A 15,013-nucleotide genomic window follows, 5' to 3' on the forward strand; every position below is an offset into this window, starting at 1 on the left:
TCCGTGGACCGCCTTCTGATCCAAGCAAGGGGCAAAGGTGACTCTGGGCTGACAGGTTCACAACAACTCCCTCCCCTTCCCAGGCCAGAGTACAGCAGGAGAAAACAACATTGGAAATTGAGACTGGGAACATGGCCAGGTTTAGCCTTAACTCAGAACAGCTTGAGCTCTTTGATCAGTGGGGGCTGGAGGACATTGGACTGTTTTATCAGAGCACAGTTAGGAGGCTCAGACATGGAACCTTCAGCCCTCAAACTGCGAACACAGCCCCAGAAGGAGTTCAAGTGCAGAGGCAGCTGGAGACAGAGCCCAGCATCCAGCCTCAGTGGGGTCACCTGGGGGCAGATCCAGCCAGTAGGAAGAGAAGTTGGAGAGGAGGCTTGGTGGGGAGGGGGCAAGGCTGAGTGTGGCTGAGCACGTGGTGGGGTCCAGGTAGAGCAGGGAGGAGGCAGGGGACCGAGTGGAGTCTTCATCTACCCCATCCTTGCTGTGACCATGGGCAAGCCCTCCTGACTCAGTCTTCCTGTCTGGGAAATGGGATGTTGGGTGACAGCCTTAGAGGGGGACACAGGAGGGCAGCATGGAGGAGGGGGCTCCAAACAGGGGGAGAGTGGGAGGGGGCTGCCCCGCTCCTTGAGCTGTGTGCCGTGTGCCAGGTCTCTGTGCAACAGACTGCAGGGGACGTCCTGTCACTGCATGCTGGGGGCTCCCCATAAAGTGGGCCTACTGTGTGCTGAGTGTGCTGCATAACATGAGCCTACTGTGTGCTGCCTCTTCATCTAGTGTGCCTGACTGCTATTCATAACATGTACCTACTATGTGTTGGCTATGTACCATAGTGTGGGCCTACTGTGTGCTGAGGGCTCTACATAATATGTCTTCTGTGTGCTGCCTCTTCATCCAGTGTGCCTGAGTGCTAAGTGCTATCTATAAAGTGTACCTACTGTGTGCTGGCTAGGCACCATAAAGTGGGCCTACTGTGTGCTGGGTACCCTCCATGAAGGATGCCTACTGTGTGCTGTCTGTTCTTTGTGAATTGTGTCTACAGTGTTCCAGGCACACTACACAAAGCACATGTACTATGTGCCAGTTGTTCCCCATGACGTGTCCCCTCTGTGTGCTGGCTGCTCTCTGTTAGCTCCTGCCTGCTGTGTTTCAAGTTCTCTACACAAATCCTCTACAGTGAGTGCCTGATTCTCTACATGAAGAATGATGACTATCTGCTGCTGTACCTACTGCATGCAGCATGCTCTGCACAAAAATGTGGCCTCTGTGTGCCAGGTCCTCCATATGACATGAGCCTGCTCACCCATATCACCTGGCGCCCTGCCCTCAGCTCTCTGGGACCACAGCCCCTTGGGGATCGGGTGGGGAGACCCAGGTGATGTCATCCAGAGAAAGGAGGAGGCCATTTAACAGGCCAGCAAGTGAGGCTCAGAGGGGACAGCTCTCAAGCCCAAGACACAGAGCTCAGAGGAATCCAGGTCTGTCAGAGGCGCAACCCTTCTCTCTGCAATGGTGCTTCCCTCCACTCACTGGGGACGAAGCTCTCTTCATCCAGGGACGTGGATAGTACTGGAACCTCAGGCAATGGATGGCCCAGAGAGGAGACATCGTGAGGCCCTTGTGTCACCACCAGGAGTCTTCTCACAGCCAGGAAGCCTCACCCAGCATATCCTGTGCTCCTTCCAGAAATGACTGTGTGTGGTGTCGGGAGAGAGAGGAGGCTCCTAGCAGAGCTACTGAATGGCAGGGCTGGAGAAGACAGCACTCCTGACACAGTAAGATGCTCATGGGACCCCACACCTCTCTCTACCCGCACTGCAACCTCCAGCCCAATCAGCCATGGGATTCAGGCAGCCGGTCCCAGTGCCCTTGGGAGGGGGGGTCCCTCCTACCCATGATCTCCTTCCCTTCCATGGGGACAGAATCCACCTGCTGGCCTGTCCATCACATCAAGTGTCAAAGGACGGGCACAGAGTTTAATAAACCAGGCAGAGCCTTGGAGACACGAGAGAGAGAGAGAGAGAGAGAGAGAGAGAGAGAGAGAGAGAGAGAGAGCTCCCAGTGAGTGAGGAAGCTCAGCTCCCTGTAGACCTACTATGTGTTTGAGATGGAAGGTTGGCTAACCACCTGCACTGACCAACTTTCAGGGTCACATCCGAAAACTTCACAAAGCAAGGCGAGTTTTTTCTCAGTCACACAGAGGGACAGGAGGGGAAATCAGGCTTATACGATATAGGAGTAGTGGCCCCAACTCTACCCAGGGAGAGGGTGATGTGCTATAAGCAGGATCCAGCTGCTCTGCAGGCCGTAGTGGTGCTGAAACCCACCCTCACTTTCAAACCGGAAGTGGTTGCTGCAATTCACGTACACAGCAAAGGTGGTCCATGCACCAGCCCCCGAGGGCATGGCCAGGGCTGCCAGAGGCTGCCCCACAAGGGGAGGTCTCAGGGCAGGGTCCTTGGGCACAGTCCTGAGGAGGAGGAGAGGGTGTTTCTCATCCAAACCCAACAGATGGGACCCGAGAACTCCACTAGGATGAGGAGAGGCTCCTGCAGAGAAAGACACAGGGTTTTGTTCTCAAAAATCTGCAGCATCCAGGATTAGGCCAGGCTGAAGCTAGAGGAGGGGGCTCAATCAATCCTGGTCTCCCCAGTGGCTGGCAAGGACCAGATCCCGGAGCCATCACCAGGGGCCTCCTAGGTCCTGCATGAGCAGGAAGATGGGGGAGGAGATGGAGATGAGAACTGAATCCAGCACGGCAGAGGGCAGGGTGTGGACATTGTAAATGCTAGGCTAAATGCCCATTTGTAGTACTTTTCCTTCTAAATGTCTACCATTTCTAGTTCATTTTCTTACATGAAGGCCGTGGGGGTTTTTATTTATAATGACCATATAAGCATGAAGCATACTGCTCAAGGAAAGGCTAGTGTGCAGCTGGGCCTGTGTTAAGTGTACATGACAGGTGGACAGCCAGAGAGCAACATGGCTGGGAACAAGGCCTCCAGCTGCAGACCAGCTGTGCCCATCAGGACCTGCTGTGTGAACTCTGGGCGAGGGCCTTTGCTGCCCTGGGCACCAGATTTGTGCCAGGAAACTGGGGCCCCTATCAACAATGCAGAGAGACTTTAAACGAGTTTAAAGTGAGCAAGATGCTGACAGCAATGCTCCCTGGTGCACAGAGAGCACAGGGCTTGCTTTCCCAACACTGTGCTTTGAGCAAGGGCAGGAGCGCCCATGGGAGCCTCGGGCCCCTGTGGAACAGGAAGCACAGCCCTCGCTGGCTTTGCACAGCCCTCGTGTGGTCCCAAGGCCCGGGATGGGGAGAAGACTTTCAGGAGAGGAATGAACGCCCAGCTGGGGGTCAGACGGCCCAAGGTCAAAACTGGGCTCTGCCGTTCTTCAGCTGTGTGGCCTGGGGAAGGGACTCGCCCTCTCTGAACCCCACATTCCTTCTCCATAGAACAGACACCAGGATGGGCCTCTGGGAACTCAGGTTGGGCTTCCCAGAAGACCCTGATGCAAAGATTCCAGGGGGACCCTTGACTGGAGGGGACTCTGAGACCAGAATGCAATGCCCACTGGGAGGTGACTCCAGGGAACACCCGCCGACAGAGGTGGACTGAGATGGGGAGGGAGAGCAGCAGCTGGAGGGGGCTTTGTGAGGGCAGAGTCCCCTTGTGGGCAGTGGGGACTTGGCCCCGCCGGCAGCTCTGGGAGGCAACACCAAAATGCTCCTCAGGGTCGTCCCACCCGGAACACGGGAGCTGGGGCACTAACACACACACACACACACACCCCGTTACTCGGGCTATTTCCAGGGACCCTGTCTGTCCAGAATCTCCTGCCTGCACCGCAGGGCTGGGGCCTGGGCTCATGGGCACTGGGCTCCTCCTGTTTCCAACCAAATGCTGATGTTCAGGCTGCTATGGACGGATACAGTCATTCAGTGACTCCAGCAGACACACACGCACACATGTACAGAATCACGGAGTGTCAGTGTACACAAACCTACACACACATCTGTGCATGTGCACAGTTACATGTTCACATGTACACAGTGTTCCCACATATGGAAGCAATTACACACACACACACGTTACATGCTCTAATGTACACACACACCTCCACATGTGCAGTTATATGCTCACATGCACACACACATACATTTTGCTCCTACATAGGGAAATGATTACACTTCCAGATTTGCGCACACACACACACGCACTCACACAAATGCAGATATACATACCCTTACACACACACACATACCCTTACACACACACACAGATATTCAGTACTGGAGACCAAACCTCTAGAGCATATTATTCCCAAACCTTCCAGCAGGGGCACTGGTCTTCCCACTTGGGAAGAGGAAGAAGCTTCACAGAGACAGGTGAGCAGAGGAGCTCTGGGGGTTTGGGAATTACACAGGCAGGTGTAGCAGAGTCGTGGGCACCAGGGCCCCACACCTGCCTGCCCTTCTCCATCACTCACTCCCTGCCACACCCCATAGAGGGATCTCAGAGTCTGTCTGATGAACAGGAGACATGTGACCCCCAGTGCTGACCACTCTTTGACTGGGTTGAAAAGACAAGGAGCCGTGGCTGTGACAAATGAGGCCAGAAGAAAGGTACCTGTGACTGAGGAAATGATGATTTATGCTCCAGTGGGAATGCTCCATGGTCAGCACACAAGATGAATGAGGCTTCTGTACTGTCCTCCAATGGCCCTCAGCCTGTTTCTGTGTGATTTGTGGGTTCAGTTTCTTAAAACTCCCATAAACACCCACATACCCAACTGTGCAAGACACCATCTCTCCACACACTTGATCCTAGCCAAAAGGCCAAGAAGCAATCCTGCCATCTCTCACAACTACACACACACACAGTCCTTCAACCTATGGCAACTACAAACATTTACCATACAAAGTATTTCCTTAATATTTACTCCACTACTGAACACAATTATGTCTAACCAATGTCACTAGAATATACCAATCCAAATGATCAAGTCAGTTATATCTGTTTACAGATTATATGAGTGTCTATCAAGAGAAATCCAAATACTCAATCAAGAGATTCTTAGAGGGGCTGGCGCTGTGGCTTGCTTGGTCAATCCTCCTCCTGCGGCACCAGCATCCCTTATAGGTACCACGTTCTAGTCCCGGTTGCTCCTCTTCCAGTCCAGCTCTCTGCTGTGGCCCGGGAAGGCAGTGGAGGATGGCCCAAGTGCTTGAGTCCTGCACCCGCATAGGAAACTAGGAGGAAGCACCTGGCTCCTGGCTTCAGATCGGCGCAGAGCCAGCCATAGCGACAATTTGTGGGATGAACCAATGGAAGGAAGACCTTTCTATCTGTCTCTCTCTCTGTCTATATCTCTACCTGTCAAATAAAAAAAAAAACCTTAAAAAAAAAAAGAGACTCTTAGAACTGGTGAAACAAACTCAGGAAAAGTTGCAGGATACAAAACCAACACACACAAGTGTTTACATGCCAATACAAAATACGAAATATGCAAATACATAAAAAGTTAGGAGACAAAGAAAATATCTTGTATTACATATAACTAAGGATGTATAGGCCCTCTACAATGGAAATTACAAAATACCAATGAAACACTATCAAGAAAAGGAAAGACATCCCAGGATCATTGAATATATGGATTACTATTATTAAAACGTCCATACTACTGACAGGGTGGGCATTGTGGCCCAGTGGGTTAAGGGGACACCTACACCCTACAGCAGAAACCAGTTCAAATCCCAGCCCTGCTGCTCCTGATCCAACTCCCTATTAATGTACCTGAGAAGGTATCAGATAATCGCCCAAGTGCTGTGTCCCTGTTGCCCATGTGGGAGACGTGGATGGAGTTTTGGGATTTTGGCTTCCTCCTAGCTGTTGTGTCCATCTGAGGAGTGAACCTATGGGTGGATTCTGTCTCTCCCTGTCACTCTGACTTCAACTAAATACGTCTTTAAAATATAAAATGTCCATACTCACGAAACAAGTGTACAGCTTCAACATGGTCCCCAACGTTGACTTTATTCACAAAAGAGGAAAGAAGTCCTAACATTCTCATGGAAGCATAAAGAACCCTCTACCAGTAAAGGGATCTTGAGCGAAGCAAAGCTTGGAGCATCCCAACACCACACGTTGAGACATCCTTTGGAGCCAGCAGACCACACTGCAAGGTACTAGCCCGAGACAGAGGCAGAGAAAAGACCAGAGATCCGAGAAGTGAACCCTGGTCCCTACAGCCAACGACTCGCCACGTGGCTGCAGAATGGGCAGAGAGCTGCATTCCTCCCGGCCCCTCAGGGCAGCCCCTGCTACCGCGTCTGCCCTACACGGACTAAGAGCTGGCACGTGGCCTGCCGGGGCCAGGAACCTGACCCGCTAACTCCCGGTTGTGCAGCCCAGCCCCTTCCTCAGCTGCCACCCTCCCCTCCCCAGAAACCAAGTAACCAGCGCCAAGCCCATGCAGCCACCCTGGACTGCAGGCGCCCGAGGCAAACTCCTGCACCCGCGCCTGCAGCTGCCGGCGGAGACTGGGAATGCGGGGCCCCTAGGCCCTCGGACTCCAGCCCGGAGTGACCGCGCCTCCACGCGGGGCTGCCAGAGCGGCCGTGGACGTTACGGGACCCCGGCTGCGCGCCCCTGCCCCACCATCCCCTGGTCTTGGAACCATGGCGGCTGTCTGTGACCTCACTACCGGCTCCCCACCTCGCTCCTGCTGGGGGCCTGGCCGTTAGGCGCCAACAGCGCCCCCACAAGGCCGCACAACCACCAGCGTGGCTGCCACCCCCACGCTGGTCACCAAGGCCAACCCGAGCTCCTGGCCTCTCCGCCACAGGCAGGCAGCAAACCCTGCAAGGCGGGAAGAGGCGGCCTCTCTAGCTTCCGCCTTTGCCCCAGCATTCCTGGCGGCTGGCCGAAGCGGGGCATGGCCAGGCTGCTAGAGTGGAAGTCACAGTACTCCGGAAGGGGCGTGGCCAGGCTGCTAGAGCGGACGTCACAGTACTCCGGAAGGGGCGTAGCCAGATTGCTGTAGTGGGCATAACTAGGAATCAGAACGGCCAGGGTCGTGCCTTCTCTCTGGAGACTTGGGCGTGGATTCCAAAGCCTGTGCCTTTCCTAAGGACTTGCACGTGTATTTTTAAAAAGAAGTTCAAAAGGCCAATAGCCACGTGAAGAATGCTCAGGATATTGGCCCTCAGGGAAATGCAAATCAACACCATAATGAGGTCCTCCCTGGCCACAGTTAGAAATCAAAAACTAGTAAAGCCCTGTGGAACAGCGTGGAGATACCGACCCACCACATGACCCACCGCGTGACCCAGCCATCTCACGCCTGGAAATGCAGCCAAAGGAAGTGAAATCAGCGTATGTTAGAGTCATCTGTACCCCTGTCCAATGCAGCTCCAGCCACAACTTCTAAGCTACGGAATCAACCCAGATGCCCATCTGAATAAAGAAAATGTGTTGTATCTACACACTGTGGAATACTACGCAGCTGTAAAAAGAATGAAATCCTGTCTTTTGCAACAAAATGGATGCATCTGGAAACCATTACACTTAGTGCAATAAGCCAGTCCCAAAAAGATAAATGCCATATATTTTCCCTGATCTGTGGTAATTAACAGAATATGAAAAATGTAACATATAGGAGCAAAATTGACATTTTGAGATGTGATGATGATTTCAGCCCTTGTGTCTTCTGCTGAGGAACAGTGTCTTTTTGTTCTATTTGTTGATCTCTGTACTTAGTGTAGAGTTAATCTTTTGAGTATAAAAAACTGAAAGTAGATCATTGTGGGGCCGGCGCGGTGGCTCACTTGGTTAATCCTCCTCCTGCGGCGCTGGCATCCTATATGGGTGATGGGTTCTAGTCCCATTTGCTCCTCTTCCAGTCCAGTTCTCTGCTGTGGCCCGGGAAGGCAGTGGAGGATGGCCCAAGTGCTTGGGCCCTGTACCCACATGGGAGACCAGGAAGAGACTCCTGGCTCCTGACTTCAGATCTGGCTGTTGCAGCCATTTGGAGAGTGAACCAATGGAAGGAAGACTTTTCTCTCTGTATCTCTCTCTCTCTCTCACTGTCTGTGAACTGTATCTGTCAAATAAATAAATAAAAAAGTAGATCATTGTAAAAATTGAAAGAAGGAAGAAGGAGGAAGTGTAGGGGTGAGTGGGAGAGAGGTTAGGATGGGGAGTATCACTCTGGTCCTAAGTCTGTACATATGAAATTTGCTCACCTTACATAATGAAACAGATAAATAAGGGGGTAAAAAGGAAAACAAAAAACTGTGCCTTTTGCTTCCAGGGGGCTCCAACCATTAAATACACAGTTGCTTTAAAGGTGTCTTGAATAGAATTAAATCTCTCTGAATGCTAGTACCAGTTGTTCTCCATCCAAGTGGTGGCTCAACTCCCATTCTTATACCTTTCATTTGTTTTTGAAAGTTCAGTTTTCCAGACCGGAAGTTCTAATCTAGCACAGGACACTGACACAGCAGGCAGCAGGGAGGCGCTTAGAGTTAGATGCTCTCTGTGGGTGTAATTCTTTGAAGTAATTTTGAAGTTATCTCCAGCGGGCTGTGACTTCAATCTTGAGTAAACACAAAATTCTACAATGTGACCCAACTTTAAAATGTATTAGCAATAACATATTTCTTAAGAGCCAAAGTGACTCTATTTTGATTGTTTTGTTTTTGTTTGTTTGTTTTGTTTTTTTTTGACAGGCAGAGTGGACAGTGAGAGAGAGAGAGAGACAGAGAGAAAGGTCTTCCTTTTGCAGTTGGTTCACCCTACAATGGCCGCTGCAGCTGGCGCACCGCACTGATCCGAAGGCAGGAGCCAGGTGCTTCTCCTGGTCTCCCATGGGGTACAGGGCCCAAGTACTTGGGCCATCCTCCACTGCACTCCCTGGCCACAGCAGAGAGCTGGCCTGGAAGAGAGGCAACTGGGACAGAATCCAGCGCCCCGACCGGGACTAGAACCCGGTGTGCCGGCACCGCAAGGGGGAGGATTAGCCTATTGAGCCACGGTGCCGGCCTTGTGACTCTATTTTGAAACAATAAAAAGCAGCCTCCGTTTCCCATAGCAGACCCGAGTCCTTGTAAAAGCAGGCATTCAGGCATTCCAGAAATATCAAAGCTCACCAGCGACAGCTAGCTCAGTAGACCAAGGGCAGCTCAGTAGAGATTACCAAATGAGGTAACTCCCTGAATCCAAGCCAAATGGAGAACCCCACCCCCGACTAAGAGCAACCCAGAATTGCCCTGCCCAATCACAAAAGGCCTGCACCCTAAGCCCTTGCTGATATATCTTCCCTTTAAAAGCATCCCCGAACAAAGACCTGAGCCTTTCCTCCTCCCTTCGCTGTGCTGGTTGGTTGTATGAGGTCCCCGTTGCAGCTTGTACTTTTAAAATAAACCTTGCTTTTGCATTTCGGTGTGATCAGGTCACTGATGGCTTCTTGGGGATCCACTTATCTGGGCATAACACTTCAAGATTTTCTAACGCCTTGACAGTAATTTCTGTCTATATGGGATAAAAGATCCCATTATAATTGCAGGTAGATAATTTTTTTCTCTCTTATGGCTGGTGTGGTGGCATAGCAGGTAAAGACACTGTCTGTGACGCCAGCATCCCATAAGGGCACCTGTTTAAGTCTCAGCTGCTGTACTGCATGAAAATGTCCTGGGAAAAGCAGTGTAGGATGGTCCAAGTGTTTAGACCCCTGCCACCCATGTGGGAGATCTGGACTGAGTTGCAAATTCTATATCTGTCCTGGTGCAATCCTGGATGTTGTAAGCATTTGGGGAATGAATCAAGGCTGGAGTCTATCTCTGGCAGTCTGAATTTCATACTCTCTGTCATTCTCTCTCTCTCTCAAATAAAAAAATAAAACAAGCAACTCTATTATATATATATACATATATATATATTTATCTTGAAAAGTGTACCTTTGTAGCAAAAATATTTTTTAAAGATTTTATTTGGCAGTCTGAATTTCATACTCTCTGTCATTCTCTGCTTCTCTGTCCCTCAAATAAAAAAAATCAAACAAGCAACTCCCTCTATAGAATATATTTATATATGTATATATGTATATATCTTGAGAAGTGTACCTTTGTAGCAAAAATATTGTTTTAAAGATTTTATTTATTTATTTGAAAGACAGAGTTACACAGAGAGAGAAGGAGAGGCAGAGAGAAAGAGAGAGAGAGGTCTTCCATCCAAGGTTCACTCCATTGTTGGCTGCAACAGCTGGAGCTGTGCTGATCTGGAGCCAGGAGCCAGGAGCCAGGAGCCAGGAGCCAGGAGCTTCTTCCAGGTATCCCATGCAGGTGCAGGGGCCCAAGGACTTGGGCCATCCTCCACTGCTTTCCCAGGCCGTAGAGGAGAGCTGGATCAGAAGTGGAGCAGCTGGCTCTCGAACAGGTGCCCATACCGGATGCCGGCACTGCAGGCGGTGGCTTCACCTGCTACCCCACAGCGCTGGCCCCTGTAGCAAAAATATTTTAAAAAATATTTAAAGTCTCTTCTATGACTTAGAGCACCAACTATCAGCAAGGATGGTTGTTCTGGTCTTCTCAGCTCCACATATCTGTATTGGCAGTGCAGCTGTTCGTACCTGGGAAGCAGCTTCATGGTGTTGCTGGTCTGATGGTTGCTTCCAGGCCACAGGAGCTCCCTTTATGAATGGGGCTCACAGGCCAGGATATAGAACAAGGAAGGAAAGCTCACAGCTGCCTCATGACCAAGGAAAACCACCTTGTGGGATGTGAAATGTTCCTGGGTGACTGTGGCTTCCTCCTTGTCAAGAGGGGGGCGTCTTCCCGATTCCATCCTTTCCCTCTTGTTGAACAAAAAGGCAGGACAGAAAGGACTATTTGCAGGGGAAACAAACACAGTGGGCTGTCCATGATTAAAAAAATGAATGACAGATTTCCCTTTTGTGGGCAACTATGTGTGGAATGTGGTGTTTAGCTTATCCAGGCTCTCATCAAGAAAAAAAGCTAAAGAAACTGGGCGGGGCCAGCACTGTGGTGCAGCGGGTTAAGCCCTGGCCTGCAGCGCCGGCATCCCATATGGGCACAGGTTCAAGACCCAGCTGTTCCACTTCTGATCCAGCTCTCTGCTATGGCCTGGGAAAGCAGTGGAAGATGGCCCAAGTTCTTGATCCCCTGCACCTGCGTGGGAGATCTGGAAGAAGCTCCTGGCTCCTGGCTTTGGATCAGCATAGCTCCGGCCATTGTGGCCAACTGGGGAGTGAACCGTCAGATGGAAGACCTCTCTCTCTCTCTCTCTGCCTCTTCCCTCTCTGTGTAACTCTGACTTTCAAATAATAATGAATAAAACTTTAAAAAAGAAACTGGGCATCCACCACTCCTCTTGGATCCATTAGGGAAGTGAAGTCATGGGAGAAACACTCCTCCCCTATCTGGCATGACAGACACATGCAGAGAATTGCACTTAGCTGAGTGAGCCAAGCACTGTCCTCCCACTCTTCCCAGAACCCTCCCACTCAGTGGTGGCTGCAGGGAGCCACTGGCTGTCCTTGACAAGACAATCCTGCAATCCTGACTTAGCCCCTGTCTCCACGTTTCAATCCCTGGGGCAAAATGCAATGCCATTCCCTACATGATGCCCCACTAGAGCTCACGGGGCCCAAGGCAGCGTCCACCCCTCCCTGCAGTACATGCATTGGAGGAGGGGGCTTGGTGTGGGGGTCTCTTCCCTATGGTCATGTGACCTCCCTGCACCTGCAGGATCAGCGCAGAAGACCCTGCAAACAACTTGCCCCTGTGACAGCTGCACGATGAATTAGTGTCACCTTCCACTGACCACAGCTGCATGATGGGCAGTTAGGAGTTAACCCCTGGGACAGTGGCCTGTGGGGCTGGGGCTTAGGTGGTTCATTGAAGTTCATAAGCCCACCTGTGTCGCATTGAGTCAACAGCCGAGCAGCTGGACGAAGGCCTGGCTTAGAAAGGGCAGTGGTTGTTGGAAGTGTGCACCTGCTTGCTCATGTCCTTCCAGCCCTCAGACCCTGCTGTGCAAACCTGCACCCTCCCCTCCCGCAGGGCCTGGTATGGGGTCTCAGGCTTGGATGATACTTGTGGCTCCCCCTGGTGGTCCTGGGCCAGAGGCACGTTTCACCTTGTGGAGTCCTGCGTGCACAGGAGGTGTCTTTGCCAGTTTACCTTTCTTGTGTCTCCTGCACTGGGCCTTTCATGGTATCTTTGAGTCATGATGCTGGAAAAGCTTCTTCCTCTCCCCGAGTGTGAGGGACACTGCCCCTGCTGGAACGTTTGGGAATAACATGCTCTGGGAGTTTGGTGTTCAGTACTTGAAAATTTATGTGTGTGTTTGTGTGTGTGCAAACACGTACACATGTAAGGATCTGTGTGACTGCATTTGTGTGATCAGTGCCACTTGTGTGAGCACATGTGTGTTTGTGTGTTCAAATCTGGGTGTGTGTAATCATGTCCATATGTAAGAGCAAACTGGATGTGTGTGTGCGTGTGAGCATGTAACTGTGCACATGCGGAGGTGTGTGTACGTGTGTGTGTAATTGTTTCCATATGGAGGGACAATGTGTATGTATGTGTGTACCTGTGAACATAAAACAGGTGTGTGTGTAGGTTTGTGTACACTGACACTTGGCGATTGTGTGCATGTGTGGGTGTGTGTCTGCTGGAGTCACTGAGTGACTGTAACCGTCCATAGCAGCCTGAACATCAGCTTGTGGTTGGAAACAGGAGGAGCCCAGTGCCCATGAGCCCAGGCCCCAGCCCTGCAGTGCAGGCAGGACATTCTGGACAGACAGGGTCCCTGGAAATAGCCCGAGTAACGGGGTGTGTGTGTGTGTGTTAGTGCCCCAGCTCCTGTGTTCCGGGTGGGACGACCCTGAGGAGCATTTTGGTGTTGCCTCCCAGAGCTGCCGGCGGGGCCAAGTCCCCACTGCCCACAGGGGACTCTGCCCTCACAAAGCTCCCTCCAGCTGCTGTTCTCCCTCCCCATCTCAGTCCACCTCTGTCCTGTGGGTGTTCCCTGGAGTCACCTCCCAGTGGGCATTGCATTCTGGTCTTAGAGTCCCCTCCAGTCAAGGGTCCCCCTGGAATCTTTGCATCAGGGTCTTCTGGGAAGCCCAGCCTGAGTTCCCAGAGGCCCATCCTGGTGTCCGTTCTACGGAGAAGGAATGTGGGGTTCAGAGAGGGCGAGTCCCTTCCCCAGGCCACACAGCTGAAGAACGGCAGAGCCCGGTTTTGACCTTGGGCCGTCTGACCCCCAGCTGGGCGTTCATTCCTCTCCTGAAAGTCTTCTCCCCATCCAGGGCCTTGGGACTGCGCGAGGGCTGTGCAAAGCCAGCGAGGGCTGTGCTTCCTGTTCCACAGGGGCCCGAGGCTCCCATGGGCGCTCCTGCCCTTGCTCAAAGCACAGTGTTGGGAAAGCAAGCCCAGTGCTCTCTGTGCACCAGGGAGCATTGCTGTCAGCATCTTGCTCACTTTAAACTCGTTTAAAGTATCTCTGCATTGTTGATAGGGACCCCAGTTTCCTGGCACAAATCTGGTGCCCAGGGCAGCAAAGGCCCTCGCCCAGAGTTCACACAGCAGGTCCTGATGGGCACAGCTGGTCTGCAGCTGGAGGCCTTGTTCCCAGCCACGTTGCTCTCTGGCTGTCCACCTGTCATGTACACTTAACACAGGCCCAGCTGCACACTAGCCTTTCCTTGAGCAGTATGCTTCATGCTTATATGGTCATTATAAATAAAAATGCCACGTGTTTCTAAGACATATCCTTCTTTTTAAAGATTTATTTATTTATTTGAAAGTCAGAGTTACACAGAGAGAGGGGAGGCAGAGAGAGAGAGAGAGAGAGAGAGAGAGAGAGAGAGAGAGGTCTTCCATCCGATGGTTCACTCCCCAGATGAATGCAATGGCCAGAGCTGTGCCGATCCAAAATCAGGAGCCAGGAGCTTCTTCCAGGTCTCCCATGTGGGTGCAGGGGCCCAAGGACCTGGGCCATCCTCTACTGCCATTCCAGGCCATAGCAGAAAGCTGTATCAGAGGTGGAGCAGCTGGATCTCGAACTGGTGCTCATATGGGATGCCGGTGCTTCAGGCCAGTGCATTAACATGCTGAGCCAAAGCGCCGGTCCCTGTAAGACAAATTCTTCCCGGTGGGCATTCGGCCTAGCAGTTAAAGCCCACATCACATTGGAGGGCTGGGTTCAGTTCCCGGCTCTGCCTTCTGACTGCTAACGCAGACCCCAGGGAGGCAGCAGCAGGGATGGCGTAACGTTCCAGAGTGAGCTCCGCTCCATAAGTCCCAGCGGGGTAGGTTGACATCAAGTCCTGTGAGCCTCTGGACATTTCTCAAGATGTTCTTGTGCTGGTTATCCCCAAACCAGCTCAGCGGATCCTCTGGCAGCGCTGGCCGTACCCTCGGGGGCTGGTGCACGGATCACCTTTGCTGTGTAAGTGAATGGTAGCACTGAAAGTGAGGGTCTGAAAGTGAGGGTAGGTTTCTGCACCACAGTGGGCTACAGTGCAGCTGGATGCTGCCTCCTCCACGGAGCCCATGGAAGTCCCCTGCATCGCTGTTTATCTCAGCACAACCAAAGAAGGGAGCAGGGACAGACACACTTCTCATTCAGGACGTGCTAGGTTTTTCTGCTTCTGATTTGGCCTTGGGGGTAGCTGCTCTCGATGCCACCTCCCCCATGTCCTTCACTTCCTGGGCTGTCCCTCCGTGATCACCGAGGCCAGGACAGCTCCGCAGTCACTTCCTGACACTTCTCATTCTGTCAGTGTCTCTCATGACTGCCACCGTTTGACTTGGTCTTGTGAGCTCTTGGCCTCCCCTGTCAGACATGAGAACCACAACAGCAGGAACCTCATCTGTACTATTGGTCCTTGTCCCTGGTACTAGTACTGGGCCAGGTACATAGTAGGTGCTCAAGAAAAATTATCATTGACAGCTGAGCTCTCTTGGATACAT

Source organism: Lepus europaeus, chromosome 20, assembly GCF_033115175.1.
Source record: "Lepus europaeus isolate LE1 chromosome 20, mLepTim1.pri, whole genome shotgun sequence".
In the NCBI taxonomy this organism is placed as follows: domain Eukaryota; kingdom Metazoa; phylum Chordata; class Mammalia; order Lagomorpha; family Leporidae; genus Lepus; species Lepus europaeus.